At 43.4% G+C, this 24,792-nt stretch overlaps 1 protein-coding gene across 3 annotated transcripts in view; it reads left to right on the top strand.

Moving 5' to 3' along the window:
* Positions 1-24,792, top strand: part of sema4ba (sema domain, immunoglobulin domain (Ig), transmembrane domain (TM) and short cytoplasmic domain, (semaphorin) 4Ba) — a 475,024-nt gene that overhangs the window by 156,179 nt on the left and 294,053 nt on the right. For 2 of the 3 annotated variants that reach the window (XM_072564765.1, XM_072564767.1), the window contains exon 2: positions 20,606-20,718. The gene's annotated coding sequence lies outside the window, so the exon portion shown is untranslated. Of the gene's footprint in view, positions 1-19,276; positions 19,294-20,605; positions 20,719-24,792 lie in introns of those variants that run through there. The other variant, XM_072564766.1, reaches the window with a different exon arrangement.

Raw genomic sequence — 24,792 nt, 5'->3', positions numbered from 1 at the left:
CATGTAAAAGACATTTGGACAAGTACATGGCGAGGAAAGGTTTAGAGGGTTAAACTCAAATTCAACTAGTTCAGTTGAGGAACCTGGTCAGCATGGATGAGTTAGGACAAAGGACCTGTTTCCAAGCTGCATGACTCTACACAAGAGCACCCTGGCACTAATAGATGGTGAGATAGGGGTTGAATGGAAACAGGGGAAAGTAATTCATCCTACACTCACTGACCCATGAGGACATAGTCCTGTAGCTTTTGGAGTAGGAGAGGAGATATTCAGAAATAAAATGATGGTGAAATCCTGATGCGGGTGATGGTTTATAATTGTCACTCTAAATAGAAGAATGCATTCTGAGAGTTACTAAGGTTTAAGCTACAGTAAAGTCTCATGTCAGCTCTCTCCACCCCGGTAACATTATTAGAAGCTCGGGTTTAGTCAGTCAGAAGTGATTGCTTTCTCCACTGTAGTTTCATTATTGAAATAAATTTCTGCAGAACAAAAACTGTTATTTCCACAAATCTTCAGGTGAAAAGCTCTGATGAAGACATTGGCAATTCTCAGGGGATTTAAGAGAAAAAAAGACTTATGTGGAAGACAGATGACCCTAACTTGCTCACACATTATGGATTTGTGGAAGACATTAACTATGAGTTAATGCTGTGTAGGAAAATAATGTGTTCATCTTTCATCAGAGAGCAAGATATATATTCAGGTACAATGACTTCCTGTCGCAAACACTGAGCTGAACCATTGGAAACATCCTGTGTCTATACAATACATTGGGTGATTATGATCATTCAGCTGGCAAATATTGTTTTTTATACTTTCTCATTAACTGAGGAGCAGCGATAAAGCAGAGATAAATAACAGCCAATTCCTTCGACAGGGAGCAAGGCTCGCAATTGTTTGGCCGATTGTTCTGCAAATGTCTATTGCAGCATTGCTGAGAAATATCTCTCATTCTGGGGCCAGATTCATTCCTGATGGAAGTTGTAGTTCCTCATGGAACACTGCAGCTGTTAATAGATGCTTCGAGTAAACTTTACATCATGGGATAGCTAACATTTGGGGAGGCAATGGCGGGTGAGTGGAGCTGAGGCAATGAAAAGATCAGCCATGTTCTTATTGATTGGCGGACCAGGCTCAACGGGCCAGATGGCCTACTCCTGCTCCTTTTTCTTATGTTCTGGTATAACCCAGAAACTCAGCTAATGTTCTGTGGACCCAGGTTCAAATCCTGCCATGGCAGATGGTGGGACTTGAATTTAGTAAAGAATCTGAAATTAAGGTTCTAATGATGTTCAGGAAACCCATTATTGATTGTCGGGAAAAACTGATGTGGTTCATTCATGTCCTTTCGGGAAGGGAATCTGTCATCCTTACCTCATCTGACCTACGTGTGACTCCAGTTCGACAGCAATATGGTTAACTCTTAACAGCCCTGTGGTCAGTTAGGGATGTAGCCTAGTCAGGGATGCCCATATCCTGTGAGTGAATACAAAAAAAATCAAGTGTGCAAGCATGGTGCTTTGCAACGTTTGGATCACTGCTGGCATTTCAACAGCACCTTTTGCAACCTCAGGATATCCCAGAAAGCTTTGTTGCCGATAAAACACCTTTTGATTTGTAAACACTGCAAGCACAAGGAAGAGTGTCAACCAATCAGTTCACAGGAAGAGCACACAGAACAGCAATGTGATAATCCTGCTAATTTGTGTCTTTAGTCATGAATATTGGCTAATCCCTGTTCATCTTCAAGTAGTGCCATGGAAACCTCTACATCCATCCATAGATGCAGACAATTCAATATCTCATCTGTAGTGTTCCTCGGAGTGACAGCACAAATCACTGGACTGAACCTTGAATCCACAACCACCCTGATCCGACCAACTGGGCCTTGGCTGAGAGCAACCTGATATCCATACATAATGAGGTGTTTACCTCTTTACTTTATGGAATGGATTTTAACTTGAGAGTCAGACATTGGGAATTGAGGAACTTCCCGGTTCATCAAGCTGTGAACTTCTACCACAGAAGGTTGTGGAAATTCAGCCTTTGAGTATGTTTGAGATTGCCATTGATAGATTTCTGATTACCAATGGTCTACAAGGTTATGGGAATGGAGTGAGTAAAAGGTGGCATAACACTCAGTCAGCATTCAGGCATATGGGATGGTAGGGCAGGTTTGATGGGTTGTTCCTGTTCCTATGTTACTATGTTTCTACCTCAGGAAAAAAGTCTACCTAATAATAGGATCTTTGTTCAGGGAGGAGGCGGGTTTGTGACATGGGATTTTCCTTGCTGCTACCCTTCCCTTGCCTTCCCCAGATGCAGATTGGAGGCAATCCTGACCTTAACCCTATCATGGGACCCCAAGCCTACATCGGTTCACTCAGATCCCAGGTCCTTTAGGCCATTTAGCCCTTGTTTTGCCTACCCCATCAAATGCCCCCACCAACATCACCAGCCCATGCCAATACATGCTAATCCATTACATCCAGCCACCCTCAATGATCCTTGTGGCTTCTATGCAAAATTAATGACAACTCATGCAAATATACTCCACACTCACCATCCTTTCAGCTTATGTCCTGCATGCCAACTCACAGAATCCACCAATGGCAGACCTCAGCAACCATGCTGAAAAGAAATAAATTTATAAATGTTTATGACAGACTTCACTGTATGTAAATAAAAAACCCACTCCAAATCATGAAAATGTATTCAGTAGATGTAAATCTCCTTTGGTAGTTGATTCCTAATTCATAACACAACAGCCTTGAAAACTAATCCTTTAACAACCACTATGAGTTGCCAATCAAACAGTGAATGTACATCTTTCCACTGTGTTAATAATACATTAAGGGAAACAGTCAAGCAGTAATAATGTTACATTGCTAGAGCATATGTTTACGTCAACAAACAGCTATTGAAAATAGTAGAACAGATTTGCTTTGCCTCTCACAGACACAGGCAGGCAGCCTTTTCAATTATTAAATAATTCAACATCTTGAAATTCAATAAATTATGGCAGCCTTTCATGATAGTCTGATCCATAATGAGGAGCATTTGCGTGTTCTCTCATCCCCTCCACTCTGGGATATGGCTCTTGCTGCAGTGGAAATTGAGCTCAGCACTGACTGATTTCAGCATTGGCAGATTGCTACAGTGCATTTTGTAAATGGTACACACTGTTGGTGCTGTGTACTGGTGGTGGTGGGTGTGAATGTCTACAGTGGTGGATGTCTCAGGGGGTACCGTCCAAACAGAGATGTGATATAGAGTAAAACATCTTCCTTATCTGAAACTGTCTTGTGAACTTGATTTGATTTGAATTATTATATACCTAAATGGGGTGAAAAGTTCTCTTTTCCGTGCATAACAGACAGATCATACCACACAAAGATCACAGAGTGAGGAATACAGCTGCAGAGAAGGTGCACAAAAAGCAAGTTCAGCATTAGATTTGAAATTCAAGAGGTCCATTCAACAGTCTAATAACAACGGGGAAGAAGCTGTTCTCAAACCTGTTAGTACATGTGTTTAAGCTTTTGTATCTTCTGCCTGACAGAAGAGATTGGAAGAGATTAGAACTGGAGTGGGAAGGGGTCTTTGATGATATTGGCTGCCTTTCCATTGAACTTCTGGTTTACCACTTTACAGTGTTTGAGACCTCAACACTTTGTCTAATCTGCTTATCAAACGGCAGAGCTCAGAATCTGTAAAGGAAGAATGTATGCAAAGTGATGGATTCTTACTCCTCTTTTTAATAGCATGTTTTAAGCAATATCAGAAAGGTCAGAGGATATATGAGGCACTAATAAAAAATATTTCATCCGAAAGTCCTAATTTTGTTTTGATTCATTTTTATATTGCAGTTAGATTAACTTTTAGCCATTGCAAGAAGGTTTGTGTCATTTTAAGTGCAGCTGGGCTATTTAATTAGGGATGACCTTAAGGCAGTGGACAGATTAGTCACCTCAGTAAATCTTATTAAAGGCAGTGCATATATTCCAGAGAACTGCAAAAGGTTGATAAGTACAGGGAAAGTGGTTAGCTCTACAAAGGTTAATATACACATTGTCTGGGTATAAATGACGCTGAGACAGAGGTACATGGTCGAAGTATGGTTCTGAGATTAAGTGTGGCACATAGGAACAGAAGAATCAGGAGCCTCTCAACCCTAAACACCATTTAACACAATCATGGCTGACCTTATTTTGGTCTCAACTCCACTTTCCTGCCGGTTCCCCATACCCCTTTTGTCTCGCTTTTCATTAGAACTATATGCATTTCCTTCTTGAATCTGTAGATTGATTCTGCCTGCACTGCTCTCTGGGACAGTGAGTTTCACAGGTTCACAACCCTCTGAGAGAAGTAGTTTCTCCACCTCTCAGTTTTGAACCGACCTTCTCTCACTCTCTATCTTTGCCCGCTTGGTCAAGACTGTCCCACAAGGGGGCGCGTGTGGAGACCAGCGTCAGGGTTTCTTGCACGATTACAATCTCTTTGGCTCATTGCATGTGCAGGTAAAAGATCTTGGGGTAGGAAGTTTGACCTTCCAGGCTCCAATATATTCCACAGGCTTTCAGACAGAACTTCACTCTCTTGTCACCCAGAAACACCACTCAGCGTCTGCTCATGGTCTCCATCCACCCCTGTAGATGTGAGAGAGCTGGCAAAAGGCAGCGCCACACTATAGCAAGGTCTCTCTGGAAATTCTCTGGAAGGCGGCTCAGGAGCAAAGGGAAGTTTCTTTCCCCAGGGATAGCAGCAAGAGGCCATGCCAACTGACAGAGGCAGCATGGGCAGAGGAGGCTTCAAAGGTCAGCCACTGTGGATGGCTCCAAAGGACCTGCCTTCAGTGTCATATCAGGATGAATAATCTGCACAGGGGATGCAGTGGCTGAGTAGTATTATTGCTAGACTCTTAATCCAGAGACCTGGCAATGAGCTAGGGACCCAAGTTCAAATCCAATCACAGCCATTGCTGGGATTTGAATTCAATAAATATCTGGAATTAAGAGTCAAATGAGGACCATGAATTTGATTGTTGGAAAAATCCATCTGGTTCACTAATGCCCTTTAGGGAAGGAAACTGCCATCCTTACCTGGTCTGACCTACATGTGAATCCAGGCCCACAGCAATGTGGTTGACTCTCAACTATCTTTGGGCAATTAGGTATGGGTAACACCCTTATCCCATGAATGAATAAAATGAAACTCCACAAGGGCGTGTGCCACTGTCTATGCAATACATATTCCCTATGACTGTGAGCATTGTAAGGTTGCTCCTGCAGAGGAGATTGTGTGTTAGGGATCTCTGTCACATGCTTCTAATGTGTCCTTGAGCCATGCAAGCCTTTGATGGGATGTTATCAGATATGTGCATTCTTCTAGTTGTGATGAAAGGTCAGTGACCTGACAGCACATTAGCTGCTGAGAGTTGTAGTTCCTTTTATATGTAAAGTGGAAAGATGTTTGCAATTACCAGAACAAGTCTATCCCACCGGGAGCATGCCTGATTTGTAGTTACCTTAATCAACTTGTTCAGACATACTGTGACATACCCCTGGGGCAAGTGGAACTTGAGTCTAGGCCTTCTGGCTCAGAGGCAGAGATACTACCACTGCATCAACACCTGGCTTACATCATTGAGTTTTCTCATTGTTGTCTGATAATATTGTGACCTTGAATTGCACTTGAGTATTAAGAGAGCATTCATAACATAGAGTTATAGAGTTATAGAGATATACAGCATGGAAACAGACCCTTCAATCCAACTCATCCATGCCAACCAGAAACCCGATATAAATTGGAGGCCCATATCCCTCTAAACCCTTCCTATTCATGTACCCATCCAGATGCCTTTTAATTGCTGTGATTGTACTAGCCTCCACCACTTCCTCTGGTAGCTCATTCCATACACACACACCGCCCTGTGCGTGAAAAAGTTGCCCCTTAGGTCCCTTTTATATATTTCTCCTTTTACCTTAAACCTATGCCCTCTACTTTTGGACTCCCCCACCCCAGGGAAAGACCTTGACTATTTACCCTATCTATGCCCTCATGATTTTATAAACCTCTACAAGGCCACTCCTCAACCTTCGATGCTCCAGGGAAAACAGCCCCCAGCCTATTCAGCCTCTCCCTATAGTTTAAACTCTACAATCCTGGCAACATCTTTGTAAATCTTTTCTGAACCCTTTCAAGTTTCACAACATCCTTCCTATAGGATGGAGACCAGACTTGCACACAATATTCCAAAAGTGGCCTAATCAATATCCTGTACAGCTGCACACAACCTCCCAAATCCTATACTCAATATGCTGACCAATTAAGGTAATCATACCAAATACCTTGTTCATTATGCTGTCCTCCTGGGACAGCACTGGCAAGGGCTACTAATAAATGCAAAACAGGTTCCTGACCATTAATGGTCCACAGAAAAGGATCTGAGAACTTAACAACTGTCAGGAAACTAAATTTTTGCCTCTCCTTCAGTTAGGTTCCCCTGTACACCCATCCACATACTCCAGACGGGCTTGGAAGATTCCACCCACAGTTACTAAAATTAATTCTTTCATGGGATGTGGGCATCACGAGCTGGCTGCCAACATTTGTTACCTTCAAGAAGATTCTTTTACCGAGATCCATAAGGGCAGGGAAACAGCTCCCTATTGGATGCTTGCACTGCTCCATCTCTGGGATAGGGCAGTTTCTCAACCTTTAGCTTTGTAAGTTGCAGGTGCTGTTGAAGAAGACTATTGTTCATGATACCAGTGGCAGGAATGTGCTGACTTCGAACCCTCTGTAGTTGGGACATCATGCTTCAGTAGTAGAGGGCATTGCTGAAGCCATTTTTTTGGAGTACTATGTACAGTTCTGGTCGGACTGTTATAGGAAGGATATTATTAAACTGGAGAGGGTTCAGAAAAGATTTACAAGCTTAGATGTTGCTCCTCGGTTGAGGGGATGTGGTTGAGGATTGCGGTTGGTGGTGGTTATGGGGACACTCAGTGCTGCAGTTTGTCAGTGTTGGTGATTACGCTTGTGTCATGTGGGAGTGCTGCAGGTAGGACAGTGGGAGCTGGCCCCTTGAGCCTGTTCCACCATTCAGTGGGATCTGGGCTGCTCTGTGACCTGGCTTCACGTGCCTGCCTTTGGCCAATGTCTCTCATGGTACCTTTGATCCTGCATTCTTATTGCTGGGTCTGGAGGGTTTGACTTCTAAGGAAAGGCTGGATAGGCAGGGACTTGTTTCCCTGGAGCGGAGGAGGTTGAGGGGTGACCTTTATAAAGGTTAATAAAATCATGAGGGGCATGGATAGGGTAAATAGCAAAGGTTTTTTTCCCCAGGTTGGAGGAGTCCAGAACTAGAGGGTATAGGTTTAACACGAGAGGGGAAAGGTTTAAAAGGGACCTAAGGGGCAACTTTTTCAGACAAAAGGTGGTGCATACGTTGAATGAATTACCAGAGGAAGTGATAGATGCAGGTACAATTACAACATTTAAAAGAGATTTGGACAGGTGCAAGAATAGGAATGTGAGCCAAATACAGGCAAATGGGACTAGTTTACCCTTCCATACTAAAACTGCCTTCACTTACAGGATCCGTATCCCTCTATTCCCTTCCTATTTGTGTGCTCGTCCAGGTGCTTCTTGGATGCTGCCACTGTGTCTGCTTCCACCACCTTCTCTGGCAATGTGTTCCAGGCACTCACCACTCTTTGTGTAAAAAACAAGCCTTGCACATCTCTTTTAAACATCCCCCCCCTCGCACCTTGAACCTGTGCCCCCTGGTAATTGACCCCTCCACCCTGGGAAAAAGCCTCATATTCCCACTCTATCCATGCCATTCACAATCTTATAAACGTCTATCAGGTCGCCCCTGAACCTCCTGTATTCCAGTGAAAATAACCCAGTCGATCCAACCTTTCCTCATAGCTAAAATCCCCCATACCCGGTACACCTTTTCTATACCTCTCCCAAGTATCCACATCCACCTGGTTGTGTGGTGACCAGAATTTTATGCAATACTCCAAATGTGGCCTAACTAAAGTTCAGTAAAGCTGTCGCATAACTTGCCTATCTTATACCCCTTCCAATGAAGGCAAACATGTGACAGGTCTTTTTTACTACCTTATCTACCTGCACTGTCACCTTCAGCGATCTGTGGACCTGCACACCCACATCCCTCTGTATATCAATACTCCGAAGAGTTCTGCTATTCACTATATAATTTCCGCCTGTACTTGACCTTTCAAATTACGTCACCTCATGTTTGTCTGAATTAAACTCCACCTGCCATTTTTCTGCCCATGCCTCCAATGGTCTATATCCTGCTGCATCGTCTGACAATCCTCCTCACTATCTGCAATTCCACCCATCTTTGTACCATCCGCAAACTTACTAATTAAACCCGTTATGATTTCCTCCAAATCATTTATCTAGATCATAAACAGCTGAGGTACCAGGGCTGATCCCTGTGGAACACCACTGGTCACAACCTTCCAATCCAAAAAAGCATCCTTCAACCGCTACCCTCTGTCTCCTATGACGAAGCCAGTTCTCTATCCATCTTGTCAGCTCACACCTCATACCATGTGACTTCACCTTTTGTACCAGCATGTCATGAGGGACCTTATCAAAGGTTTTACTGAAGTCCATGTAGACAACACCAATCACTTTTCCCTCATCAATCACCTTCGTCAGCTCCTCAAAAATCTCGATCAAGTTAGTGAGGCAGGACCTTCCCTGCAAAAACCCATGCAGTCCATCTTGACCATGACTTCCCTACCACCGAAGATTCCTGAAGAAGGGCTGATGCCCGAAACGTCGATTCTCCTGTTCCTTGGATGCTGCCTGACCTGCTGCGCTTTTCCAGCAACACATTTTCAGCTCTTTATATATGTATAAAAAGGTTTGGGATTCTCCTTAATCCTGTTCACTAATGACGTTTCATGACCCCTTTTCACCCTTCTAATTCCTTGTTGAAGTTCTTTCCTGCTTTTGTTATATACTTCAAGGGCTTCATCGGTTCCCATCCTGCTATGGTTCCTTTTTTCTTTCTGACCAAGGCCATAGTTTGGGAAACCTGGTTGGCATTGAAACTTGGTTGGCATGGACAAGTTGGACCTAAGAGTCTCCTTCCTTGCTGTATGACCCTGTGACATTTAATTGCATGTACCATTAGCCGTGTTCGGTGCTGTCAATATTTTTTGAAGCCGTTGGCTAGTTTTTGCTTGTTTCCTTGGTTGGTTATGGCACTGAGCAACATGATATTTTATTTATTTCCCAGTCTTTCCATGATCCTCCTCTCTCATACCCAGTGGACAGCATTTGGCTAGAATCTTCTATTGAGATATGTCCCTTGGCTGCTGATAACTTCAACCAATGATGTTACACCATGAATCACATGGTGTTAGCGACTCCCTCTCTGATCTGAAGCATCAAATCATGACGGACTTTGTTATTTGAGGCACCAGTTTTATTTTAGTTTTGTCAGAGAAGATGGATTATTGTCAATGATTATAGATAACAATTTTGCAAAGCACTGTCATCTGTGAAGCTGTTTAATTATTCACATCAAAACAAAATGATTTCCATTGAAGTAGCACCCTCAAAGCTTTACAGTTCCATCCATCAGGAGCCCATGATGTCCCGTGGCACTTTTACAGATTGCACTAGTTTCAATGGAATCCTGTGCTTAACCTTTAGCAGAGTAATGTCAACCCTGATGAAATTTGGAAAGTTGAACAGGGTTCAGAAGAATCCAGGGACATTGCGTGAAAGACATGACGCAGAAGATTCCTTTGATCTCCACAAAGGTTATGCATAATCCCAAACCACATCTACACAAACCTTGGCAGATGTAGATATTGGATGCTCAGATGGAAAATGTAAAGTGTTTTTGAGTCATAGAGTTGAACAGCACAGAAACAGATCTTTCGGTCCAACTTATCCATGCTGACCAGATATCCTAAATAAATCTAGTCCCATTTACTGGCGTTTGGTCCATATCCATCTAAAGCCTTCCTATTCATGCACCCATCCAGATGCCTATAATTGTACCAGCCTCCACAACTTTGTCTAACAGCTCATTCCATACACACACCACCACATGCGTGATAACATTGCCCCTCAGGTCCCCTTTGTATTTTTCCCCTCTCCACCTTAAATCTATGCCCTCTAATTTTGGACTCACCTACCCTTGGAAAAAGATCCTGTCTATTCACCCTATGCCTGCCCTTTATGATTTTATGAACCTCTATAAGGTCACCTCTCAGCCTCCAATGTTACAGAGAAAATAGCCCCAACCTAATCAGCTTGTCCTTATAGCTCAAACCTTCCAATCCCAGAAACGTCCTTGTAAATCTTTCTGAATCCTTTCAAGTTTAACAACATCTTTCCTATAGCAGGGAGACCTGAACTAAATGCAGTATTCCAAAAGTGGCCTCATCGATGTCCTGTACATCTGCAACATGACCTCCCAACTCCTGCACTCAATGCACTTACCAATAAAGGCAAGCGTACTAAACACCTTCTTAACTATCCTGTCTACTTGTGACTCCACTTTCAAGGAACAATGAACATGTATCCCAAGGTCTCTTTGTTCAGTAACACTCCCCAAGACCATACCATTGCAGTATAAGTCCTGCCTTAAATTGCCTTACCAAAATGCAACACCTCAGATTCATCTAAATTAAATTTCGTCTGCCACTTCAAAGCTCTGCAGTCTGAGACTGTAAACACTTAGAATCTTCCAGATAGAAATTGGAATGCCTCAGTGCCTTGTTGACAACTAGATGCGCCACAATGACAGAGCAGAGTCCTTGATTCCATAACTAGTTTAAGGCCCTTAACATGGTTGTTAATGTATACATATTTCAGTAATTTAAAAGAGATAGTGTCATAGAGTTGTACAGCATGGAAATAGACCCTTCAATACAACCAGTCCATGCTTGATGGAATCCCAAAACAAACTAAACTAGCCCCATCTGCCTGCTCCTGGCTCATAATCCTCCAACCCTTTCCTATTCATGTACTTATCACATTTCTTATAAACATTACCCATATCCACCACTTCCTCAGGAAGTTCATTCCGGACGTGAAGCACCCTCTGTGTAAAACATTTGCGCCGCATGTATTTTTTAAAGTCTTTCTCCCCTCACCTTAAAAATTTGTCCATTGGTCTTGAAATCCCCTATCTTCGAGTAAGGACAAGTGCCATTAACTCTATCTGTACCCCTCATTGTTTTAGAAACTTCTTTAAGGTCACCTGTCAACCTCCTATACTCCAGTGAAACAAATCCCAGCCTGTTCAGCCTTTCTTTATAACTCAAATCTTCCACACCCAGCAACATCCTGGTACATCTCTTCTGAAACCTCTCCAGCTTAATCATGTCCTTCCTATAACAGGGCGACCAGAACTAGTATTGCAGAAGAGGCCTCACCAATGTCCTCGAAAACCTCAACATGACTTCTAAATTCCTATACTGAAAGGGCTGAGCAGTGAAGGCAGGCATGCCAAAATGCCTTTTTCGCTACCCCCTGTCTTTACGTGATGCAAACTTCAAAGAATTATGTTCCTGCGTCCCTAGGTCCTTCAGTTTGACAACACTACCCAAGGCCCTACCATTAATTGTATAAACCTAACCCTTGTTTGTTGTACCAAAATGCAATACCTCACATTTATCCAGATTGAACTCCATCTGCCATTTTTCAGCCCATTGACCATTTGATCAAGATCCCTCTGTAATCTTCGAAAACCTTCTTCACTGTCCATTATGCGAACAGTTTTGGTGTCATCTGCAAACTTACTGACCACGCCTTCTATATTCTCATCCAAGTCATTTATATAAATGATAAACAGAAGAGGACCCAGAAGTGATCCCTGTGGAACACTGTTGGTGACAGGCCTCCAGTCTGAAAAGCAACCCTCTGCCACCAGACTCTGTTTCCTGCTGTTAAGCCAATACTGTATCCAATTGAGGAGACCATCTCTCAGTAGAGAGAGAACTGTGCTAACCCTTGACTGTGTTAATCTAGAGACTGGAGGCCTCCCAGTTCATCCTCCTTGTCAAATTGATTCGAATCATATGCAAAGTTTATTATATTCATGGCCTAATGATAGGCATTGCTCATGGAGAGGTTTCCCTTCAGTGAAAAGCTTGCTGGGTCTGCTTGTGATATGTTGGTAGTGTCCCTACCTCTGAGCCAGGAGGCCCAGGAACGAGTATCATTTGCTTCAGAGGTCATGATTTGGAGATGCTGCTGTTGGCGTGGGGTGTACAAAGTTAAAAATCACACACCACCAGGTTATAGTCCAACAGGTTTAATTGGAAGCACTTGCTTTTGGAGCGCTGCTCCTTCATTAGGTGTTTGGATCAGCGCTCCAAAAGCTAGTGCTTCCAATTAAACCTGCTGGACTATAACCTGGTGGTGTGTGATTTTTAACTTTGCTTCAGAGATGTGTGATAACATCCCTGAAGAGGTTGGTTAAGAAATATATATTCAAAAACTTTGAGCCGGTTGGGCCAATACTCATTATAATTTAGATGAATAAGGAGTGACCCTATCGATACTTAGAAGGGACTTGACAGGATACTGGGAGGATGTTTTTGCTTGAGGGAGAATCTTAAACTGGGGAGCCACACCTTCATTTTAAAGGGTCACCAATGTCAGATGGAGATGGGCAGGTTTTGTTTGCTCTCTCAGAGGAGTATCCAACTTGGCAATGATCTCCCACAGCAAGCCGTGGAGGCTAAGTCATTAATTATGTTCAAGTCTAAGTCATTTGATCTGCAAGGGAGTCAAGGATAAAGGGGAAGGTGGGGTGTGGGAGTGGTTAAGGCACCATTGGATCAGCCATGATTTTATTCAGTGGTGGAGCTGACATGATGGCTTACTTCCTGCTCTGACTTCTCAGAACCTCAGATACCCTTTACAGTCAGTGAAGTACTTTTGAAATGTCGTCACTCCTGTCATTAATATGGAAAATTCCAGAAGTCGATTTGCATACAGGAAGGTCTATACTGCATTCATCAATTGCGAAAACCTGTTATTAGTGTAAAGTTTTCCATTTACTAATTCGAATCTGATCCTTTTTGTCCAACTCACGCAATTTTGCTTTAGCTCAGAGATGTATACAAAAGTTGTGAGACTCCCTGCTTTAAGTGTTGGTGACAAACTAGTTGCAAAGCTACACATTAGATCAGTATCCCTAGATTAAGGAATTCTGAGAATACAGAAAGCTAATATGCGTCTGTATTGTGTTTCAGTGCTGTACAGTTCTTGTGAAACTCTATCACTAAATGCACTTTGACACAAATTGGCTATTTTCGTGAATGCAATATTGTTCTTTTAGTCCTGACCTCTCCTCAGTTAAACAGCAAAAATCTGACTTTAATTTGTATTGCATAATATTTGTTCACATTATAGTTTACTGCTCTGAGAAAAGTTTGAATCAAAATTAAATGTAAACATATTTACAGATGGTTCATCCAGTCAGGATGTGCAAGCTTAGCTGTGTTCAGTACGGGTTAAAATATAGCACTATATTGTGGAACTAGGTCATAGATGCTTTAGCAGAGAGTAGTTAGATAGTTTCTTTAAAGTGACAACTCGTAAATGGCTGACACTGATACTACCTCCTCCAGAACTGACTGAAATTAATTGCACTTACACAATGCTAAAGTTATGATTGCCCCACACAGTAGCATTTAAAGGGGCATTACCAGCACAGATTTCAGGTTGAAAAACCCTAAATTACTGCCGTCAAATGGATCAAATCCAGGTGCATCAAAATAGAGGCACATGTGACAGATTACATTCCAGATAGTTATTATGAAAATTATGGTCTATTCACATGTTTACAAATTAGCATTGAAGGTTTACCCTGCTGTAAGGATTGCAAGTGACAAATTCTGATAACTATGCTTTTTAAAACAGTGATTTCTTTCGGCCAATCTCCTTGTTTAATCTATAAGTGATCCCAGGAATGATGCCAACTGCGTGTCTCCTTGTAAACTTAGTTTGAACTGAGAGAGTTTGACTTTTGTGTCTCCTCTGCTCATATTTGTTTTCCTCAAAGGCATCTCTCCCAAATAGTTTAAAAAAAATTTGCGATGAACACCAGGATAGGCTGAGGCCATTCAGCCCCTAGAGCTTAGTCTTTCCTTCAATTAGAAAACACCTGATCTGTTAGCCTTAGTTCCTCGGCCTGTTATAAGCTGAGTAAAAGTCAATTGATCTCAGGTTTGACATTTTCAACTGATCTTTATCAACCATATCTTTTTAGGGAAAGCATTCTCACCTTAGAATCCCCCAGTGAAAACAGAGGCTGTTCAGCCCATTGAGTCCACACCAACCCTCCAAAGAACATCCCATCCTATCCCCAAAATCTCACATTTCCCATGGCCAATCCATCTAACCTGCACATCTTTGGAAACCCACACAGACACGGGGAGCACATGCAAAGTCCACATAGACAGTCGCCCGCTGTTCGTTGCACTGTGAGGCAGCAGTGCTAACCATTGAGCCACCATGTCTACCCTTGGCAGAAAGAGCTGCTCTCTGTCGTCACTCCCAAACAGATGGGCCCTGGTCCTCTCTGGCTCCCAACTTCATGATCTTTTGCATCTATGTGGAGCATCAGGCAGATGTGTTCCATATTTTGCCTTGTGCTTCCCCCCTACTTTAACCATGGTGTTCACTCCCTCCTCACTGTCTCTCCATTCCTCTGACTCTGTCTTCTATACATTTCCCTCTTCCCTCTCATTTTGGGGGGCAGTGTCCAGCTGGTCTTCAGTCTCTGCAATCCCCTCCCTCAACCCGCTTGTTGTGGCTCAGTGGGAATCACCCCCACCATGGATATTTCTGGGGTTGAGTTCCTGATTCCATCGGTGTAGAACAGAAGAGCCAGGAGCAGGAGGAGGCCATTCAGCCCCTCAGGCCTGCTCCACCATTTTATACAATCATGGATGATCTCACCTGGACCTCTGTTCCACCTTCCTGCCTGCACCATGTCTGTGTCTAATCCAGGTTGATTATTCCCTGTGGGAAGTGCTGTCGCTCTGACCAGGTGGGAAAAATGTCCAAGCACTATTTTGGCTAAAAGAAAAAGCCAGACAGTTCTCTTGGTGCCCTGGACAATATTTGTTGCTTGGGCAGCATGACTCAAAACAAAATGGATGAGTTCGATCCCTGGCACATCGATTCAGCAGAGCTTACTGTGCATCAATTAGCAGCTGAATTTCACCTGTCTCGACTTCAGAAGAAGTATTCATTTTCTGGGAAGGGCTTTGGGCCTTGCTGAGATTGTGTGTGCCGGTGCAGGCTCTGTCTTATTTGTCTTTTCAGGGAACCTCTTCTGAGATCTTGTCGTTTGACCCATGATTGGTGATTGGCGGAAGGTTTCAGGGAGATGTCAGAGGTTGGTTCTTTACACAGAGAGTGGGGGGTGTGTGGAATGCACTGCCAGCAGTGGCTGTTGAGTCAGAGACGTTAGGGACATTTAAGCGACTCTTGGATAGGCACATGGATGATAGTAGAATGTATGTGGGTGAGTTTGATTTTAGAGTAGGATAAAAGGTCAGCACAACATTGAGGGCCAACGGTGCCGTACTGTTCCTGGTTCTATGGTTTATCAGAAGTACCTCAAGCAAATTGCCACCTATTTAGATGCATACAAAACTCTTCCATACAATTTAGCAGCTCTTGAAATTGCTCTGAATCACTCCCATGACTTTCCATTGCAACCCATCCACGCCCAGGGCTTCATCCCTGTCTTATCCTGAATTCAAACCTCACTACAGATCTTGAACACATAAGTAGTGAGGCTGCCAGTCCAGTGCAGCACCGAGGGAGGGCTGCACTGTTAAAGGTGCTGTCATTTGGATGCAGTACTAAACTGAGACTCCACCTGCCTTTTCAAATAAGTCACATGGCACTACTTTGAAGACCAGTACGGAATGATCCACAGCATTCTGACCAACAACTATCCCTCAGTTAAGGACAAAACAGATTATCTGGTCATTGTCACATTGTTGACCACATGCATAATTAAAAGAAAGTTGACGAAATACGGATGTTAGTGTTTGGATCTCTCCCTCAGAAGGAATGGAGGCATTGATCATTGATTAAGGCAGAGAGAGATAAAGTCTTATTAGGCAGAGGAATCAAAAGTTATCGAGAACATATGGGAATGTGGAATCTGAAACAACAAACAAATTAGTCATGATCTTATTGAGTGGTGGCCAAATGGTCTACTTATAGAGTCATAGAGCTGTACAGCATGGAAACAGACCCTTCAGTCCAACCCGTCCATGTCAACCAGATATCCCAACCCAATCTCATCCCATTTACTAGCATTTGACTCATATCCCGTGAAACCCTTCCTATGCCTTTTAAATATTGTAATTGTACCAGCCTCCACCACTTCCACTGACAGCTCATTCCATACACGCACCAGCCTCTGTGTGAAAAAGTTGCTCCTTAGGTCCTTTTTAAATCTTTCCCTTCTCACCTTAAGCTTATGCCCTGTAGTTTTGGAAGGTCACCCCTCAGCCTCCAACATTCCAGGCAAAACAGCCCCAGCCTGTTCACCTCTCCCTGTAGCTCAAATCCTCCAGCCCTGGCAACATCCTTGTAAATCTTTTCTGAACCCTTTCAAGTTTCATAACATCCTTCCTATAGGAGGGAGACCAGGATAGCATGCGATATTCCAAATGTGGTCTAACCAATGTCCTGTACAGCTTTCTACTCCAAATTCAAATGTTTGTACACTGATATAACCAAAGCAGAGGCAGAATATTCAGATCCCTACAACCTCTATCTCTGGAATGTCACCACTTCAGTCTAACTGGTCCTGAAACTCATCGATCATTTTACCACCAGGTCAGTCATGTCAGCTCTAGCACATCTCCACAAGAGTTCCTCAGGGTAGTGTCCTAGGCCCAACCATCTTCAGCTGCTTCATCAATGACCTTCCTGCCTTCATAAGATCAGAAGTGGAGATGTTTGCTGATGATTGCACAATGCTCAGCATCATTCATGACTTCCAGATACTGAAGCAGTCCATATCTAAATGCACCAAAATCTGGACAACATCCAAGCTTGGGTTGACAAGTGGTAAGCAGCATTTATTCCACACACCATTGCCAGGAAATGATCGTATGCAGTAGGAGAAAATCTTACCATCATTGCATGATACAAATTGTAATTACCATGGCTGAATCCCCACTAGCAACATCCTGGAGGTTAACATTGACCACAACTAGACATATAAATATTGTGCCTACAAGAGTGGGTCAGAGGCTAGGAATTCTGCTGCAGGTAACTCACCTCCTCTCCTGAAAACCGTCTACATCTACAAGCGACAAGTCTGGAGTGTAGTAGAACATTCTCCACTTTTTTGGATGGGTGCAGTTCCCACAAAAGTTGAGAAGCTCAGCACCATCCAGGACAAAACAGCCTGATTAATTGGTACGCCATCCACTAACTTCAACCTCCACTTCCTTCACTGCAGCAAATCAACAAAGTTCCTGAGACAGCACCTTTCAAACCTGAGACTTGGATTATGGGATCAGAATCCCAAATGGTGATTCTTAGGGATCTGAGGCAGCAATAGTTTTGTTGGTATTGTGGAGTCCAAGATAGTGGACTAAGATGGCTACATGGCAGCCCAGCGTCTCCCAGAGAGTGAGGAGCAGATCCCAGGCTGAATGAACAATGAAGGAGGAGGCATCTGGCAGCAGTGGGAACAACACCAGGATGAGGTGAAGATGGCTCCATGGCAGCCCAGCGTCTCCCAGAGAGTGAGGAGCAGATCCCAGGCTGAATCCCCAGGCCCACCTGAATGAGTGCAGGACCACTGTGACCATATATGGTGGTATTGCTTGGTTGAGCATGGGTTGGGGCTTCAGTGGTACGAAGTTGGCCTATGGCTCCAACTTGAATATGGACATCACGTGAGTGGCAGTGGTGGGAGCCTGTAACCGATACCCAGAGCCTGTGACAGAGACCCTGGCCGATGTCAAGCAGAGTAGCAGAGGGAAGAACAAGAAGGGAAGAGAAAGAGAAACTTGCCATCCTGACTTGGATATAGATCAAAATGCTGGAACTCCCTCCCTAATAGCATTGGGGAAAGAACATGTTTCACATGGACTGCAATGTTTCATAAACAGTCACCTTCTCAAGGGCAACGAGGGCTGGGAAATAAATGCTGGCCCATGTCCCAATAATAATTAAGAAAAGTTTTATACAGTCACAAGCATCCACTCCCTCCACCACCGACATTCTGTTCCAGCGGTGTATATTATCTACAAGAAATTCACCAAAGATCCTCAAACAGCACCTTCCAAACTCACAACCACATCCATCTAGGACAAGGGCAGTAACAATATGGGAACACTACCACCTTTAAATTCCCTCCAAGCCACTCACCATCCTGACTTGGAAATATATCACTGTTCCGTCACTGTCGCGGGGTCAAAATCCTGGAGTTCTCTCCCTAAGAAGACAGCTCAGCACCACCTTCTCAAGGCGTGACTATGTGAATAGACAATAAATGATGGCCCACCCAGTGACACCCATGTCCCACAAATGAATAAAACAACAAAATTGTCTTTGATTGTAACATTTCTAACCAATTTATAAGCAGATGACACTTGACCACACTCTCCAGGTTCACAGTGTGGGACCACCTGTATGGTGGTTTCCATGCCATCTGAGGAATGAGTCAAATAAAATTCATGCAATAAAGGCCACATTGAAATTTCCTGAACATGTCATTAGAAAAGCAGTAGAGAAGTATTTAGTTCACATGTGTGCTATTCTTGGCTTGTTTTACATCTGACCTGAGAGGATTTGAAGATCTGTAGATTGTGAGCAAGGTAGCTGCTGTGCTTATCTTCAGCATATTACAATAGAGTTTTGACCCATTCTTGGGGAGTAACTCTGAGGTATGGGTACATTCTCACATTATTTTGTCAGCAGAAGTTCTGTTATGGCTAAACTGACTAATTACAGGAGCGTGTGAATTAAAAAGGAAGTTCCTTTTATGTAAACAGATTTATTCAAAGTTGAACTGCATGGGAGGGGTCATTGATAGCTGTTGCTAAGGAGCTGTGGAATATTATACCACTGGGAAGCAAGGTCAAAGAGGTAATTCAAGCAGGCAGCCGGCTGACGTAGTGAGTAGGAATTTAGAGAAGGAGTTTTCTTGAATACTGCTGGTTGATATTCTGTCATTAAGGCCTGTAAACAATCTCGCAGCGGAAGCAAGTTGAATTTCTGGTAAGAACTATCACTGCTTGTATCTTTGAACTATTAGGAATGTCAAATTTGCTCAGTTTTTAAAAATCTGTTTTAGATAAAGAAAGAAGGATTTGCATTTGTATAGTGTCCTTTTGCAAACTCAGGACATTTCAGCCAATAAAGTACTTCTGAAGTGTAGTCATAAATGTCATGTAGGACACTACAATAGGCTCCGTGGTTAGCACTGCTACCTCACGGCGTCAGGGACCCGGGTTCATTTCCACCCTCAGTTGACTGTATAGAGTTTGCACATTCTCCCTGTGTCTGCATGGGTTTCCTCCGGGTGCTCCGGTTTCCTTCCACAATCCAAAGATGTGCAGGCTAGGTGAATTGGTCATTCCAAATTGCCCAGTAGCATCCAGGGATATGCAGGTTTAGCCATGGGAACTACAGGGATTGGGTAGGACGCTGTTCAGAGGGTCACTTGATGGGTCAAATGGCCAGCTCTGAAACTGTAGGGATTCTATGAAGTACGCAACATTTCTAATACAAAAAGTTCCATTCGTAGTTTTGCATTTGGCATTTTGGGAAACCAAAGGATTGAAAATGGAGAATTTCATTAAAAATACTGCTGAGAAGAGGGGAGCTGGAGAAGGCCCTACTGCCGCACTGCAAGATGCAGTCAGTGCAGTATACAGTGCAGCAGATAGGGAATATTTTCATGTGCTCTCCTCTCCTTATTGCTGTAACCTCCTACAGCCCCCAGAAATCTGCTCCTTCAGTCCTGGCCCCATGTGCATCCCCAATTTTTGGTTGCTACCCTGTTAACGGTCATGCTTTCATTGGTCCTAACATCTCAAACTCCCTTCCTGAACCTTCTCACTTCAATCACCTCCTCTCTTATAAAAGTATCTAGCTTTTGGTCACTTTTTCTTGCATCACACCTTGTGGTTCAGTGTTATATTCACCCTGCAGACTGCATTACCACATTAAAGGGGCTACATAAATGCAAGCATTTTGGTGCATAGAGGAAAAAAGTCCAACACTTTGTCACGGAACATGACCAGTATTGAATTGTGACAAGTACAACTCGATGTTGCCAAGGAATGTTCCGCTTGGATTGGGATTGCTCTCGGTTCAGGGCCCCTGTACAATGGGAGTGGATTGGGAGTTGATGCAATTGGATCAGAAAAGTGCTCAGGGCACGGATGAGCTGGTCCAGTCAAGAGTAAGAACAAAATGCAGTTTCAGGCAATTCATGGGGAAATTGGTGGTGATTGTTAATTACTGTGCAAAAATCAAGGAGACTTGTTCCAAAGTTGATCTATGTTTTATATTTTCCCACCTTAAGGGCAAGCGGTCATGTCATCAACACAACTGGCCTGATTAAAGGGAAGGAGTGAGATCGAGAAATGAAATCTAACCACGTGGAGTAGAACAGATTGGTTTTGATGAACGACTTGGGTAAGTGTTTTGTTTCTGTTGCAGTGACGTCTTCCTATGTTTGATTCACATTCCGTGCAAGCCGTCCAGGAGACAATGAGAGATTTCCTTTTTTTCATGAATATATTTATTTCCTTGTTCCTCCTGAGACTGCGGAGCGTATGAATCAGTTTTGCACATCATATCTCACAGTAAGAGAAACTCAAATAAAATGTCATGATCAGCTAAGATGATCTCAAACACTGGAAATTATGATCTGAAAATGTGTTGCTGGTAAAGCGCAGGAATTCCTGAAGAAGGGCTTATGCCCGAAACGTCGATTCTCCTGTTCCTTGGATGCTGCCTGACCTGCTGCGCTTTTCCAGCAACACATTTCCAGCTCTGATCTCCAGCATCTGCAGTCCTCACTTTCTCCTACTGGAAATTATGATAACAACTTCCATAAATTTGGCTTCTGATTTGATCGAGGGTAAGATTGAGGAGTGAGTGGAGTGATGTATTTAAAAGTGCTTCGAAATCGACGTTTCGGGCAAAAGCCCTTCATCAGGAATAAAGGCAGTGAGCCTGAAGCGTGGAGAGATAAGCTAGAGGAGGGTGGGGGTGGGGAGAAAGTAGCATAGAGTACAATGGGTGAGTGGAGGAGGGGATGAAGGTGATAGGTCAGGAAGGAGAGGGTGGAGTGGATAGGTGGAAAAGGAGATAGGCAGGTAGGACAAGTCCGGACAAGTCATGGGGACAGTGCTGAACTGGAAGTTTGGAACTAGGGTGAGGTGGGGGAAGGGGAAATGAGGAAACTGTTGAAGTCCATATTGATGCCCTGGGGTTGAAGTGTTCCGAGGCGGAAGATGAGACGTTCTTCCTCCAGGCGTCTGGTGGTGAGGGAGCGGCGGTGAATGAGGCCCAGGACCTCCATGTCATCCCCTCCCCCACTCACCCATTGTACTCTATGCTACTTTCTTCCCACCCCCCACCCTCCTCTAGTTTATCTCTCCTCGCTTCAGGCTCACTGCCTTTATTCCTGATGAAGGGCTTTTGCCCGAAACTTCGATTTCGCTGCTCGTTGGATGCTGCCTGAACTGCTGTGCTCTTCCAGCACCACTAATCCAGAATCTGGTTTCCAGCATCTGCAGTCATTGTTTTTACCCGCCCTGATGTATTTAAAAGGACATACTCAGATAAATAGAAACTACTTCATTCAAGTCCCATCAAAGAAGGGACTTGGGGCGTGAAATTCATTCGAGTAATACCACAGTAAAGCTGACTGCATTGTAAATGTGATCTAGTTAGATTGGCCTATGTTTGCATGCAGTATGACTCTATGACTCAAAGTACGTCCTCTGTGTGCAGACTCTGTCTGTGTGAAGGTATGTACAGGTGCTGGAAATGGGATTAATATAGTTAAATGGTTATTTTTGACCAGCGCAAGCTGGTTGGGCTGAAGGGTCTTTTCCTGTTCTGTAGATCTCTATGACTATTATTGATGTCTGTGGTCTGTTGCAACGCCAGATAACCCAACACAGACAAGAGCTTCCTCATTCAGTCCTGAAACTGCAAACATCAGGAAGCACATTGGTTCCAGCTAAGAACATATGAAATCTGAAGAGAAACAAACCCTTCAGCCCATTGAGTCAGTGATGCTGACTGTTCCCCATATTGCCAAAATTCTCAATCTCAAGCTTAAACATGTTTGACCATTCAGCACTCATAACCTTCTGTGCTACAGAAATCGCAAAGTTCACATGCCTTCGAGTGAAGTTCTCCTCGTCTCAATGACTCGTCCCTCATCTCGAGACACAGAGCTCCTTTGTTTTCGATTCCCCAGCTGGGAAAAGGAACCTTCAGTATTTACCCTGTCGAGCTCCTTTAAGATCTTTAATATCTTATTGGAATCACCTCTTATTCTTCAAAACTCCAAAGAATGTGTTCAGTTTCTTAAATTAGGACAACCCTGTCATCCCATGTACTACTCTAGTGATACTTTGCTGTGCCAATTCCAATGGAAGCATACCTTTCCATAAATATGGAGACCAAAGCTGCATAAGCTGTCCTAATAAAGTCCCATACAATTCTAGCAAGATGTCTTTACTCTTATCATGCACTCATAGAGTCATACAGCATGGAAACAGACCCTTCAGTCCAACCAGTCTATGCTGACCATAATCCCAAACTAACTAGGCCCACCAGCCTGTACTTGGCCCATATTCTGTCAAACCTTTCTTACTCATGTACTTGTCCAAATGTCTTTTAAACATTGTAACTGTACCAGCAACCACCACTTATCCTCCAAACCCTTGCAATAGTGTTCAACAGACCATTTCGGAGACATGGGTGGAGCAGGGGCAGGAATGGTTGTTGCAGGTTCCAGGATTTAGATGTTTCAGTAAGATCAGGGAAGGTGGTAAAAGAGGGGTGAATGGGGGGGTGGCATTGTTAGTCAAGGACAGTATTAGGTGGCAGAAAGGATATTTGAGGACTCATCTACTGAGGTAGTATGGGCTGAGGTTAGAAACAGGAGAGGAGAGGTCACCCTATTGGGAGTTTTCTATCAGACTCTGAATAGTTCCAGAGATGTAGAGGAAAGGACAGCAAAATTCGGTTATGTTTACTTTAGTGATGGAAAGGGATGGGTATATACCACAAGGCAAGAGTTATAGCTGGGGGAAAGGCAATTATGATCTAATTAGGAACAGTTAGGACGCATAAGATGGGAAAGGAAACTGCAGGGGATAATTGAAATGTGGAGCTTATTCAAGGAACAGCTACTGCGGGTCCTTGATAAGTATGTACCAGTCAGGCAAGGAGGAAATTGTCGAATAAGGGAGCCATGGTTTATGAAGGAAGTTGAATCTATTGTCAAGAGGAAGAAGAAGGCTTATGTTAGGATGAGATGTGGTGGCTCAGTTAGGGCACTTGAGAGTTATAGGTCAGCCAGGAAAGATCTAAAGAAAGAATTAAGAAGAGCCAGGAGGGGACATGAGTAGTTGTTGGTGGATAGGATCAGGGAAAGCCCTAAGGCTATATCAGGAATAAAAGAATGACTAGAGTAAAATTAAGGTCAATCAAGGACAGTAGTGGGAAGTTGTGCATGGAGTCAGAGGAGATGAGGAACTGCTAAATGAATATTTTTCGTCAGCATTCACACTAGAGAAAGACAATGTCGTTGAGAATACTGAGATACAGGCTACTGAATTAGATAGGCTTGAGGCGCACAAGGAGGAGGTGTTAGCACCCTCTGGGAAGACAAGGAGAAGATTGCTGAGCCTTTGGCTTTGATCTTTATGTCATCATTGTAACAGAAGATTAGAGGATAGCAAATGTTTTCCCCTTGTTCAAGAAGGGGCGTAGAGACAACCCAGGTAATTATAGACCAGTGAGCCTTACTTCGGTTGTGGGTAAAGTGTTAGAAAAGTTTATAAGAGACAGGATTTATAATCAACTAGAAAGGAATAATTTGATTAAGGATAGTCAACATGGTTTTGCGAAAGGTAGGTCTTTCCTCACAAACCTTATTGAGTTCTTTGAGAAGGTGACCAAACAGGTGGATCAGGGTAAAACGGTTGATGTGGTGTATATGGATTTCAGCAAAGCATTTGATAAAGTTCCCCTCAGTAGGCTATTGCCACAAAATGCAGAGGCATGGGATTGAGGGTGATGTAGCAGTTTGGATCATAAATTGGTTAGCTGAAAGAAGACAGAGGGTAGTGGTTGATGGGAAATTTCATCCTGGAGTTCAGTTACTATTTTGGGCCCAACATTGTTTGCCATTTTTATAAATGACCTGGATGAGGGCGTAGAAGGTTGGGTTTAGTACATTTGTGGATGACACGAAGGCCAGTAGAGTTGTGGATAGTGCAGAAGGATGTTGTAGGTTATAGAGGGACATAGATAAGCTGCAGAGCTGGGCTGAGAAGTGGAAAATGGAGTTTAATGCTGAAAAGTGTGAAGTGATTCACTTTAGAAGGAGCAACAGGGCTAATGGTAAAGTTCTTGATAGTGCAGATGAACAGTGAGATCTTGGTGTTCATGTGCACAGATCCCTGAAAAGTGCCACCCAGGTTGATAGAGTTGTTAAGAAGGCATGCAGCGTGTTAGCTT

This window comes from Chiloscyllium punctatum, chromosome 48 (genome assembly GCF_047496795.1).
Source record: "Chiloscyllium punctatum isolate Juve2018m chromosome 48, sChiPun1.3, whole genome shotgun sequence".
In the NCBI taxonomy this organism is placed as follows: Eukaryota; Metazoa; Chordata; class Chondrichthyes; order Orectolobiformes; family Hemiscylliidae; genus Chiloscyllium; species Chiloscyllium punctatum.
Note: the sequence above shows the minus strand (reverse complement) of the source record. Positions and strands in the feature narration are given on the sequence as shown.